The sequence below is a fragment of the Plectropomus leopardus genome, chromosome 2 (assembly GCF_008729295.1).
Source record: "Plectropomus leopardus isolate mb chromosome 2, YSFRI_Pleo_2.0, whole genome shotgun sequence".
In the NCBI taxonomy this organism is placed as follows: domain Eukaryota; kingdom Metazoa; phylum Chordata; class Actinopteri; order Perciformes; family Serranidae; genus Plectropomus; species Plectropomus leopardus.
The window spans coordinates 28,235,209-28,248,916 of NC_056464.1; positions in this window are offsets into that span (position 1 = coordinate 28,235,209).

Sequence of the window (13,708 nt, forward strand, 5' to 3'; positions counted from 1 at the left end):
ATTAATACCCACTGAGTTGTATATGGTAGTAGTATATAGTAGTATATAGTGTAGATGAAGATAATTCACTAAAAAGCCAATAGTCATAATAAATGTTGCCATTGTAAGTTTCTGGTGTTGCAATATGTTACATTTTTATATTTCATATGTAGCAGATGTAGTTTGGGTGTCACTGGTCTTCAACAGTCTCACACCATCGATCCTCTCCTCCTCGTCTTGATGATAGTCAACTTATATATGTGTAATCTGAACTATGTCACTTCAGTAATGTTGATATACTGCATATTAATGACAACAGCAGCTAAAAAGCCTTAAATCGCAGATATGTTATTAGCAGGCTCAGGCCTTCTCACGTCAACACGCTAAAATAAACAACACATCCACTTATCAGCTTGGTTGCGATGAAGGTTGACAGCTGATCTGTATTTGTATTTCTTAGTAGCAAAAATACATCAAAGTCGGATGTTTTCTTTAGATCTGTTATGACGGGCCATTAATGGACATTTCCACACAATAACATCCAGGAAATTTAGTTATGAAAATATCTGCCAACATTAAGAAAACATTTCCTAGACCCAGAAAAGTCAACCAAAGCACAACTTATAGGCTTTTGGAGAGGGATATTTTTTCTTTCATTCACGACTCTTTATTTACAAGAGTAACTTAGAAAACCAGAGGCAAAATCCTAAATGTAGCAACTTCTGATTAAAGCAAAAGATATGATATGTTTTTATAGTGAATATATGGCGTGGGATGTTTTCTTTAAAAGAGGCCTTATTTTAGTTATTAATTACTGCTTTACCTAAAGTTATAAATACAGGATTAGAGTGGTGTTTTCTAGTGAAAGTGGCAAGTCATATTCAAGGACTTTCAAGTTTTTTTCACACACCCTCATTTTTTTAAAGAATTGAATTGTTTTCTTCACAAGTGTCTATCTCACTGTTAAGAGCCAGAAAAATCACTGATGCTAAATCTGCTCTGGTGTGAGTGTTTTGCAGGCAAGCGAATCATCCAAGCGCAGACTATTTATCAGTATTTACTGACCTGTTGGTACGCCAAGCTCATACTGCTCATAAAATGTTAAAGCATTTCCCTCTCAAGCTTATTGAAGCATTTTTCTGAAGGGCCAAGTGAAAAAATGTCTGATTTTTAAGGTATTCCAGTACTTAAATGTCTGAGTGCAAAATTCAAGTACTTCAAGCACCTCAAGCACCTTGTACATACCCTGGATAAGCATCTGTGACACTGAAACTGCAGCTGGAGCATTTTCATCCTGTTAATATGTCTGAGGGCCTGAAATTCAGTCATAGAACTCACTTAAAATGTGGCTATAAAATGTTTCCAGGTATGACAAGAATGCACTATGAGAAAAACTGATATTGGTACAAAGAAACTGACAAGTTTTTTCTGAGTATTTTATTTAAATAGTATGAGAGAGATTTAAAGGGACAGTTGTGGATTTTTGAAGTCAGGCTGTATGAGATACTTATATATAGTCAGTGTAGCTGGTAGTCGGCGCACTCCTGGTTTGTAGAAATGCACCCACAGGGGTTGATTTAAAAACATATTTTTGCCATTTTAGAAAATTACCAAAATCAATTTCAGTCAAAGCGGATGTTATATTTAGAGTACTTTCACTGCTTTACCTCGCCATCACACAGCCTTTTCTTCTAGCACTACATCTCTCTCCCACCGCTGGTCAGCTGCTTCGGTCAGATAGTGCTGTTAGTGGCTGCTAAGCGATCCAACTGAAGCTAAACTTCATGTTGAAAACACTCTCAATTTTAAATTGGTGAAAACGTGTTGATATCCTTCTGTACAACATGGTAATGGTAATTTTTCACTATAAACATGTATTATAATGAACAGTTCACCCGAATTGTTTGCATGTGCCAACTGTTCGATCAGACACAACATATTGTCCTGATCTATCATCATTAGTCAGATCAAAGCAGAAGCCATTTTTGACTTACATAACTTCCTTCAGTTAACATGCAATCCGTCTGCCAAAAAGAGCGTCACTAGATATTTTTAGCTTCTGGTGTCATGAATTTCACTGAGTCTCTTCCCAGCAGATCCCTGCAGACTGGTGGTCATCTCAATAAGTCAACAAATATAATCAGCTTTTCCAGTTATGCCTTTTTAGATCTGAACAAACAAATCTAGACACGACACTAAACAGCACCCAAAAGCTCTCAGGCTGATAAAAACCACATGAGCAAAAGAGTTCAGATAAATCTGTCAAATATTATCCACTACGCCACTCCTTATTGCACAGTTTATTAATAATATGTACATTTAGCACATATAAACAGCCTTTTTAGGGAAATAAGACATTTTCTCCTGTAAATATGGAAAAGTACCCATGAAAGTTTCATACATGTGGCAAGAAAAGAATTCTCGTGACGATACCACAAAAGACAAGTGAAAAAACTTTCTTGTGGGGGGGACAGTTTGTGCATCCTGTCAAAAATGTGGATATCCAACTCGTCACATTGCATTGAAGTGAATTTTCTGTGTCACCTGCCAAACCACCTCCAAACACCATAACAGGAGCTTAAGTTGTTCCATAAGATGACTCACATTATGTCTTCATAACATTTCTCGAGTGAATCTGAAAGTGTTTGCAGCTGCGCCTTCTGTTTCCGCTGAAGAAGTTTACATTTTTGGATGTGAATGGAAGAATAAAGGAAAACTTAACCTTCAGTTCCTGGTAACAGATTCTAAATATTTACATGCTGGGCAGGACAAGCTGTTGTATGGTTATTCAGCCGTAATTTGATGCTTCAGATCTTCATTATTTCTGATCCCCCGTCAAGTGAACGGTGGTCCTCTGGCTCTGTGTTTACTTTTTACCAGCGAAATGGGGTCTGATGTGATTTGAATCTTCCATCATGACCACTGAAGCTTAAAGGAAACCATCTAAATGGCTTTTTTAAGGTTTCAGAAATCATTACTGTATGCACTATGGAAAAAGTTTGCTTGAGCACAGAAATTTGGACAATGTGCATGTTCAGCGGGCATAATGTTTATGTATAATGTCTGACATGTTAACATTTGCTAATTAGCACTAAATACAAAGAACAGCTGAGCTAAATGGCATTGTCATGGTGCAGGTTTATTCAATGCTATCATGTGTAGTGTTAGTGAATGCAGGCCCAGGCCTGACCCCTCCACCAACAACTTCCGTAACCAAGGCCAGATTATAAAATACCCCTGTTGGCTTGACTCATCCTTTTGGCGCCTGCCTTCTCTTCCTGTTGTGACTGGTTATGGTTTGTGTTACAGGTATGTAGTTGAACCCTTGAACCTTGTTTTTTTTTTAAGAATGAACGATAGGCTGGTTTGTTATGGAGTGTACAATAAAGATGAATAGTTCTTTGGCGATCAGATGCTGTGGCGTCATCGCTGCCATCAGCCTTATGTACTTTTATCTTTCTGTCTCAGACCTTTTCTGCTCTACCTTTGCAATCTTTGGCTCCATTATCCATCTCATTTGTATTAACATTTAAATTACTCCCCTCTTTTTGTCTTGATCTCATTCATTACCCACTTGACCTCTCTTGCTTGGCCTCTGACATTACATGATGGACTGACCCACTTGAAGGGGTGGGGTGAGGGGTGACAATGGCCAGTAGGCCTACCATTGCACCTGCCTGACAGTTTTGGGTAACCCGTAACCAGATGGGCTGTCCCAAAATCAGCTGGGCCACAGTCAATTGGTCTGTCTTTCTTTTTCCTTCATATTTTTTGTTCAACATTGCTGGTGGTAGTCTTGCAGCCCACAAGGTGGGCCAGTCCATCCGGCATTTGCCAGAATTGCCCTGGGGCCAGTCCGAGCCTGGGGATATTAATAGGGAGGCTGCAGATCTGAAACTTCTCCAGTATGCCAAGCATGTAGGGAAACTACAGTAGCTGAAGTGAAAATGTGATTGGTCCTATGGAACAAGTGCTTGGGTTGTCTGCTCTGAGCTATTGTAAAAGAGGACCCACATCGATATAAACTGCATTCAAAGGAAACAAAACACAACAATTCTTTATTTCAAGTGGTTATAAACTATGAAAACATAGTTATGCATATTTCATTTAATTTTTTGCTAACAGATGCCCCTAAATCCTACACACTGGACATTTAAAGTTAATTATTAAAACTTTAAGCATACGGAAACAAAATAAAAACAGTATCTGAGAAAGGTATTTTCATTGTGTCCTTAGACAAGGTCAGGAGCACAGTAAATTGTGGTGGTGTGCGTGTGAATGTCTATACCTAATCCCCGGGTGCTTTTTAACCATGAGACTTGCTGCTTGATGCCACTTCATGTCCACAGGAAGAGCAGAGGTTAAACTAATGGACAATCCCCTGATGCAGCATTTCATGTATAACACATTGCAATCAAATGTGGGAACAAGATCCTACATCTGTATCTCATATTTTAACAGAGACAGTTGATATCCATGAAATCAATACCGGAGAAGCTCTCAGCAGTGTAATGTAGTGATGAGGCTTCAAGCTATTCATGAGTTTTCAGAGAGTCTGTCCATATCAAATCTCAATTTAAGCTGTCCCTGGACATTTACATAATAGACCCACTGGACTTTATACTTCAAGGACAAAAATTCCAGTTATATGTTCAACAGATGGAGGTGAGCGAGCTCTCATGCAGAAAGATAAGCCCAATTCTAAAATGTGTCAAAACACAGTCTAAGCTAACAGAGAAGATGTTTGCATGCATGTTGACATGGAGACCGATTATTACCCCTGGCCACATGCTGGCTTCTGAGATAACAGTATGTCCCTGAACAGATCAGAAAGGAAGTATCAATTTAACTCCTTTAAAAGATACTTGACCTTTCCCTCACACTTAAACAGGGGTGTAATTATTAAAAAATAAAAGCAGTTACACATTAAAAGATCCACCAATACAAATAAAAATCTTTTAAGTCTTATACTAGGTAAAAATAGACAAACATTAGTAATCAAGTCAAGTTCAAAATCAAAAGCACCCATGTTGACAGATCAGTTCCATTTCACTGTTTGGTAGAAAATGTATAGCAATTGTCTCATGTTATTAGGATATGGTGAGACAACTGTTTTCAGTCAAAGAAGTTGCAGTAATGAGAGGAAAAGAGGAGAAAAGAAGAAAATAACCCCAAGAATAAAAAAACAAGAGAGAATGAGTAAAGGGGAAGAAGAAAGTTTGCATTAATTGATTTTTTTGTTTATTGGTAGCAGAGCAGTAAGCTAACACAACACATATTATCACCATATAAAATATGACATTGTTAAAATATGAAATGTATTGTTAACACATTAGCAAACACTTGCCTATTTAAGCATCCAGAGGAAATGCAGCAACATTTGCATTCATTTAAAGTTGTGTTTCTGTCCATATGATGAATGTTAATTAAATTCTCACTCTTATTTTGGTCCCAACTGGCTTTTAAGCAGCTAAATACTCCAAATAGGTCAACAGCTGGTAAACATACTATTTCAAATGTTTTGTGTTGGCCATGTAGCATGTAGTTGATAAGAGCTTTTTCCACTGAAAGCAGCCTGTTGAGACTGGAAATCATGCTGATCCCAAAACAGTTGCCGGTGGTTATGTGGGTGGTGTCTGGAATATTCTTTTTCACCTCTTAAAGTGCACACATCATGTTAGTAGGTCATGCTGAGTGGTGGCTCTGTTTTTCAGAACATTGTCGATGCCGCAACGATGTGCTGAAAGACTCCAAAATGTTAAACTATATGCCATGACAGACAGGCAAAGTTAACAAACAGCTGATGAACACATTTTGCATCTGAGGAACTAGATAACTAGTTGGTCGAGACCCAAAACCAAGCTAAAACAGAGTAAAAATTCGATATATATAGTGTTGATGATTACATGTGAACAGCAGGTAACAGTTTGTGTGATGAGGAGGAGCGCATTGGGCCACGAGGGGGGGCGACCGCCCCCCCATCGTGGCCCAATTGTTGAAAAACGCGTGCTAAAGTGCCCCCTGGGAGCCAAAACGCGCATTAAAGTGCCCTCTTGGGAGCCAAAACGCGCGCTGAAGTGCCCTCTTGGACGCCAAAACGCGTGCTAAAGTGCCCCCTGGGAGCCAAAACGCGCGCTAAAGTGCCCTCTTAGGAGCCAAAACGCGTGCTAAAGTGCCCTCTTGGACGCCAAAATGCTATATGTGCCCTTTTTTTCCTTTTCGCCCCTGCCCTTCAAAAAGTCTGTGCACGCCACTGGTTCTGAGATTAAGTAGGGCCTATCAATGAATAATTTTCTCCATAAATATGACCTGTTGTGTCATTTGCTTGAGTATACAGAGTATTATAACATCTGTTCCTTAAGCCAAAGGCAATTTTCAGTTTAAAAAAATCAGATTGAAAAGTTCAGATTTGACTTTGAGAGGACAATTTTCTCTTTATAACAAAATCTATCCCTCTCACCTCCAGGATACAGATAACCTGCATTTTTCCAAAAGCACATTAGTTCCATCCATGATGGATCCTGAGACTCACCGAATGACATATTAATCACCTTGACCTGCCAGGAGTATTTTGGCACTTTGACGTCTGCCTCCGGTCATCAGTTATTATCTGACTGTTTTCTCTCCTTCTTCCTCTTAGGCCAAAATTCCTGTCTTCTTAGAGATTTGGTGATCCGACTCCTACATCTCCTGACAGTTACCTCAGCACCTTCCAGTTGTTGCTGGTAATATCTAGCAGAGCCAGGGAGCAGATGGGAAGGGGGAGGAATCACTGCTCCATGTCCCTCTGATTAGAAACAGACACCGTGGATGTTTGCACCTCTCACGCTGCAGGGGCTGGAGGAGCCAGCGGCTGCATGGCAGAGTTATTCCATTCACATTAAATTTCCAACTTTTTATTGGCACAATTTTCACACACAAGCAAGCTCAATATTTTCAACTAGAAACCTGACTTTTTGTAGCTCTATGCTGTGCAAAGATTTTAACACATGCTCTTCTTGGTTGCCAGTGGTTCACTAATAGCACTCAAGAGAGGAAATACTTATTTTCTGCCATGGCTCCTCTAAGCTTGCAGCTGCCCACATGATGATCATCTTCATTTTATTCAATTAAATGAGATAAAAATACGGTTTTACCACCATTGACTATGCATTTTCCTCTCCAATTTACCTTCGACAAGTAAGAGCTAAATGCTTCTGTCCCTCGCAGTGTGCACATTTCTCAATGTTTAGAAGTCATGTTTTCCCCTCTAATTAGCAGATTTTACTTTCATGAAATGCAGCCTCCTGCTGCAGCTAATTTGAAGTCAAAGCACCAATAACACTTGTCTGAGGCGCTGTTATGAAACCAGAAAAAAAAACCCAACAAATTTACAATTTGAAAAAACTTGAACTTCTAAAGTAAATTATTGAAGTAGGACAGCAAAATAGAAACACAAAGTGGAATAACGGTTTAGTGGCCGCTGTGGTTAATGCTGCAATTTAATTTATAATAATTCATTTATTAGCTTATTTGTCAATCAGCATAATCTGCAAGACACCTAGCATTTATAGTGTAGTCTTACTTTTGTGTATCCCTCTTTATACACACACCACACACATGCAGTAAAGTGGTAGTACACATCCCATACTTGCTTGTGTGTTTTATTTATGATCAACAGTTTACGACAACAAAGGAAATATGTCACATTTTATTTAATTTTTTTTCAAGTTCAACATTTTGGTACATCAATCATTTACAGATAACACAAATGACGTACAACATGTTAATTTTTGTTTCCCCCTGCTTTTGGTCTTTCTGCTAAGCTAGGCCAACTGCTTCCCTGCTAGCTCTGCAATAAACACAGATATACTGTAACTCAAAATGTTGTAGCCTACTGCTCCTTTAAATTGGACATAGTTAATGTTGGCGCTGATGCCTGCCCATCCGGAGCAACTTGGGGTTCAGTGCTCTTGCTCAAGGACACTTTGACAGGAGGAGCTGAGGACTGGACCGTTAACCTTGTGATCAACTGACGACCTGCTCTGCCTGAGCCACAGTTTGTTTTTCCACATCTGCTTCATCATATGTAGGCTAGGATTTAGACCAACTCAAAAATACTAAGGCATATTGATTTAATTATAATATGTTTAAAAGTACATCAAATGTATTAAGAGCTGATATATGAGGGGGGCTTTGTTTTAACACTAAAAGTAAAAGTTATAAGAATAGGATGAAACATCTGTTTTATTCTGTAACATCTGCAAGCTAATAATTCCAATTGTATTATATTTTCTCACCTAGTGGAACCAAATCAATTAGTCATGCCGTGTAACCTTGAATGTGTCAAGAAATCTTTGTTTTTCTCACGTCTCATGGAAAACGTTGAACATATTGATTTATTGAGTGACTGGCAACCAAGTTTAACAACAGCAAAACTATATCAAAACACCTTTTTAAAAGTTCTCACAAAACTCGTGCAGTACAATCCAACTCTCATGCTGAGTACTTGAGTAACCATACACATGCATTTTCATTGAAACCTTACTACTTAAATTCCCTCTGTGTAGGATTTTTGGGAATGTATGAGCAGAAATTTAGTGTAGTGTAAAATCATAAAATTAGTGTGTTTTCGTTATCTCAGAATGAGCTGTCTGTATCTACATAGGCTGCAGGTCCTTTACTACAGAGTCCTCCATGTTGTATCGCCATGTTTCTACAGTAGCCAAGAATGGACAAAGCAAACTTTTTTTTAAAAAATTTTCTGGTTTTAATCACTGTGTCCATTTGTTTTGGAGAGAAAGACACCTTGATAATTCCACTCCTGGTAAAAACCTCCTAAACATCCTGGACAACCAGGAGAAGTTTCAGCTGATTGTAATCTTTAGTCCTCAGTGTTAGGTACCTCTAAATCCCCTTAAATAAAAAAAAATTGCATGTTTTTGGGAAGAACGGAGCATGCAATGGGATAAATCAGACTTGGATTATAATACAGAAGTTGTATGAGAGTTTGTAAAAGGATGTTTTGATTTAGTTTTGCTGTTTTTACACATTTTCCCCAATCAATCAATAAATCAGTGTGATTGTTTTGTGTGCAGGCATGCGAGAAAAACAAAGGTTTTAACAAATTATGACAAACTGATAAACAAATGGTCATTTTGCAGGTGAAATATTCCTTTGTCAGCTGGATCTTTTGCATTGTGTCCTGTTTCTGTCTGTCTGAAAGGTCCTCCAAAGCTTTTTGTTTAATTAAACCACTGCCTCTCTGAGTCCTCTTGACTTTCCAATACATCATCATACTAAAATAACTTTTTTAAATTGTATTTACTGTCTTGCATGATTAAGTTAAAATAAAACAAACAGACAACAGATGCAGACTTTCAGTACCTGCAGCAGTTTTGCAATAAGGCTGACCCAGGCAGCCAGTTAAGGAGGACAGAGATGAAAGGAAACATACAGTATGAAGGCATGTTACTTTAGGGAGTGTACCTAAAGAGCATAAAGACAACAGTAACGAGACAGATGTTGGCAGCTGTTCCTGACCATGAACAAAATTCATGCTGTGTTACTCTGACCACCCGTACAGTATAAAATACAGCCTTGACAAGGGAATGTAACTATTTGCCTGTAAGTCAGACAATACCCTGAGTGTCAAATCAGAAACAGGTGAGACCAGGTGAAACAGAGAAATCCAGTGCATGTGATTCTTTTTTTTTTTTTTTTTTGCTTCATTACTCCTGTCATCCTATCAGCTAGAAAGATAGTCTCTGTATAATGTCTGCATTCGGATTTCAGGTTATTTTAGCTCATATCATGCATTTTGCAACCAGAATAGCATAGGCAGTGATACTCAGTGGGAGTGGGGTGGGAGGGCAGAGAAAACTAATAAAGTAGATACAGTTTAATTAAAGGGGTCATCAAGACACACTTTTCTGAAAAGTCTAATGAATTTCAGATGCTATCACAATACTTTGAAGCACGAACTACTTAAAAAAATATGGACGAAGTTACCCAACCTGTCTAAGCAGTCAGTGAGGAGAATAAACAAGCACAAGAAACAAGGGACTGTTTGTAGTAAGAATATTTTGCAATTAAAATCAGCTGGATGTGTTGTTTCTTGCTGCGTGTTAATGTCCTGTAGTCATATCCTGATGCAGCTGGCATAAACAGTGCAAAAGATCCACACTGCTGATGTTGCAGTTTGTAAGTCTGGATGAAGAGTAACTGTGAGCATACAGGGAAAGTAAAAGTTTATCATGTATGAATGACTAAGTCACATTACATGGTTGGTGTGGTTAGCAATTAGCTTAGTTCACTTGAAACTGTGCGCTTAAAGGAAACCTAATGGTGTAGAAGATTGGATGTGGGGGAGTTAGAGAACGGGCTTGGTGCAAGAAAGTCATGCATACCCGATACAAAACTCAAACGTATTTTAAGTGACTGGAGAACTGTTTGTTTCATTGCACCACACTGTACAAAGTATCTTCAATTTATTCTTATATTCCGAATACAACTTTAGAGAACTGTGGCACATGGCAACATAGAAATTGAACAAGTTTAGAGCAATTGGAGACAAGCCTAATCAATTCAATTACTTTCAACCCATGTGAGTGTGAATTGCTATTTCCTGTCAGGTTAAACTTGCACTGATCAAACAGAAACATGGAGTTAATCACATTTAGGACCCTGAGATGAATCTGGGGTATTTGAACCAGCAAGTGAACCAATTTGGGCCATAAGAGGGAATCCAAACCTCCATGTATGGATAGTTTCATTTACTTACATAAATATTATCTGACAGCATAAAACAGTCACAGTTGTGGTGAATTACTTTATGGAAAGCTCAGTCATATGTTTTCAGGAACATTTAAAGCATTGTATTCCTGTGACATATTGCACATAAAAATAGTTCCTTCAGCTTGAGTCATATTTCAGTCAGATGTTTCAAATAATGAAAAACACATACTACTAGAGAATATCTGACTGACATAACAGCTTTGTATTTATATAGTGAAACACAAGATTAACACTTTTAAGTTCTTTTGTTTAATTTCCAACATGGATATCATATATAAATAATAATATTTCTATTTAAGGTCAATAACCTTATTTGTCCTCTGACCTGACATTTTAAATGAGCACATTGGGTTATAATGAATCAGACTGTTCAACTAATTGACTGGAGCAGCAACTGGAATCTGCAACAACTTGCCTTCAAATGCTACAACGAATACACATAAAAGGAGGAACTGAGTCATCATTAGCAATCTTTAAAACTGGATAGGTAAATATCTGGAATTATTTTGCTTTATCTCACGCCAAGGAACAATTCCCGGTCCAGTGTGTAGGATACAGGGGGATATACTGTCACAAATGGAATATAATATTCATAACTTTGTTTTCATTGGTGTATAAATCACCTGAGAATGTAGCTGTTGTGTTTTTGTTACCTTTTAGAATGAGCTGTTTATATCTACATTCACAGCGGGTCCTCATCTATGGAGTACGTCATGTAGCTCAAAAAAGAACAAACCAAACAATAGCTGTTTAGGGCCATTCACATTTTCATGTTGGCCACGTAGTGCTCCTACATCAGCGTTTCCCAAACTTTTCCTCTAGTACCACTTCTCCTGCATGTTTTAGATGTCTCCCTGCTGCAAAACAGATGAATTAAATGATCAGCTGGTTATAAAGCAGCTTCAGGAGTTGATAAGGAGTTGATCATTTGGATCAGCTGTGTTGGAACAGGGAGAGATCTGAAACATGCAGGACAAGAAAAACAAGTGGTTCTCAAGGAGAGATTTGGGAAATGCTGTCCTACACACTTGAGACATAAGAGAAGTTTCAATTTGTTGCAGTCTGCAACCTCACCATTAGATGCCATTACACACACATTAGGTGGACACAAAGGCAATTCAGAATAAATACTACTAATGCTCAGTGTCTGCTGGATATATAAATGGGCAAAAGTCTGCAGAGTTTTCTATAAAACCTTTCTATAACATGTCATTGTTGTATTAACAGCTTATCTCTGCTTCTCCAAAGTGGCCAAATATATATATATATTTTAGATTGCAGACTTTAGGGTGTGCAAGCACAAGGAGGTGAGAAACTTTTGTAAGGTATTTAAAGTTAACATTTTGGGATGAGAGGCTGAGCCTGTTAGAAAAAATGATCTCTGTCAATAGGCATGGTGCAGAGAGCAACAGGGTTTTATACAAATTAATAGTGCAAAATTATCCAAATATTGTGTAAGGGAAAAAGTACAAACAGAGACATTCAAACTTGTTTCCATTATTCTTCATTATACAGTATCAAGCCCTCAGATGAACTGCTGCTTTCAATCACACCTGATATGTGGAGGCTGATAGCAAGTTAAGAGGCAAGAATTAAGAAGGCAATTAAACGCTCTTATTGAATGAAAACCTTCTACTGGGAATAAATGGGCAGCCAGAAGGTCAAAACTCTGAACTGCTTCACAGAACTGACTGTAACATGTCAGAGCTGCCACAATAAACAAGTTAATATTATTTATTTACTTACATGTGTATTACAATACTTAATATCCTAATAGCCTGGGATGGAGGTGATGAACTGTTTGGAAATGCTAAGAGGATTGATGCTACAATCCCAAGCCTTGCGTTCGCAGCGACTCTGGTGGCCTTGCTAATCATATCACAGCACTAATGAAAAGGCCTTTTGAACTAGGAAGGCACAGCCGGAAAGCTGGGTGTTAGTCCACGGGTGGTCCATTCCCTCTTGGCAGCCATTCAGGCCTCGGGAAAGGTTGAAATCTGATTATATTCCCACTTTAATCTCAATAAACAGACATAAACGAATTGAAGCTGGCTCTAAGTGCTGGCCATGGGAGAAATAAAACTAGAATTACCTTGATCAGGATATGGAAAGCAAAACAAGGTAAAGAAGACCATGTATTTCTGCTTTATACACTCACATTAATCTCTTTTTTTAAAATTGTATATACCCAAACAATGTATTTTAACTGTAAATAATAGATGATAATCAGTTTTCTCAGGTCAGGATTCCTCTCAGGGCAGTGACCTCCGAGTCATGCCGTTAAAAGATTAAAATATGTGCTGCTAAGCTTGGGGTGGGGGTGAGGATGGAGAGCTACATGACTTCCTCACATGCCTTACAGATTCAAAACACACAAACAAGCATGAGTTTAACTGTGGCTGAGGTGTTGGTGATAGTTTTTGTATTATGCATTTCCTCTCTGTTGATGATTATATTGGTTCAAGATTTAGAGGAAAATAAATAAGTAGCTTTGTATCAGCCTATTAAAAAACAATGCATTGTTATAGATTAAAGCAGTTGTTTCCGCCCTCTCTGGTTGTGACCACTTGATAAAAGAGAGGGGTCCTACTGCCCTTTCTCCAACATTTCTATGAAACAGATATTTCTTTGTTAAACCTCTTAGTTAAAAAAAAATAAAAATAAAAATATGTGTCAAGTTAAGATTCTTAATTTTTTCTCTCCCATTATTATTCTTACTTTTTTCTGGGTGAAATTTTAAGATACCGTTTTTATGCCATTGTAAAGAATTTGTCTTTCGGTCAGAGTGTTTCAGGATAACAATGCCTCCATCCACAGGGCACAAGCAGTAACTGTATGTCTTGATAAGTTTGTAAGAAATATTAAAGGGGCCCAAAATATATATAATACTATAAACCTGTCCCTACATGTTAAACAAAGCCAAACAAAGGCAAACAAAACTAAAGAGTTACAG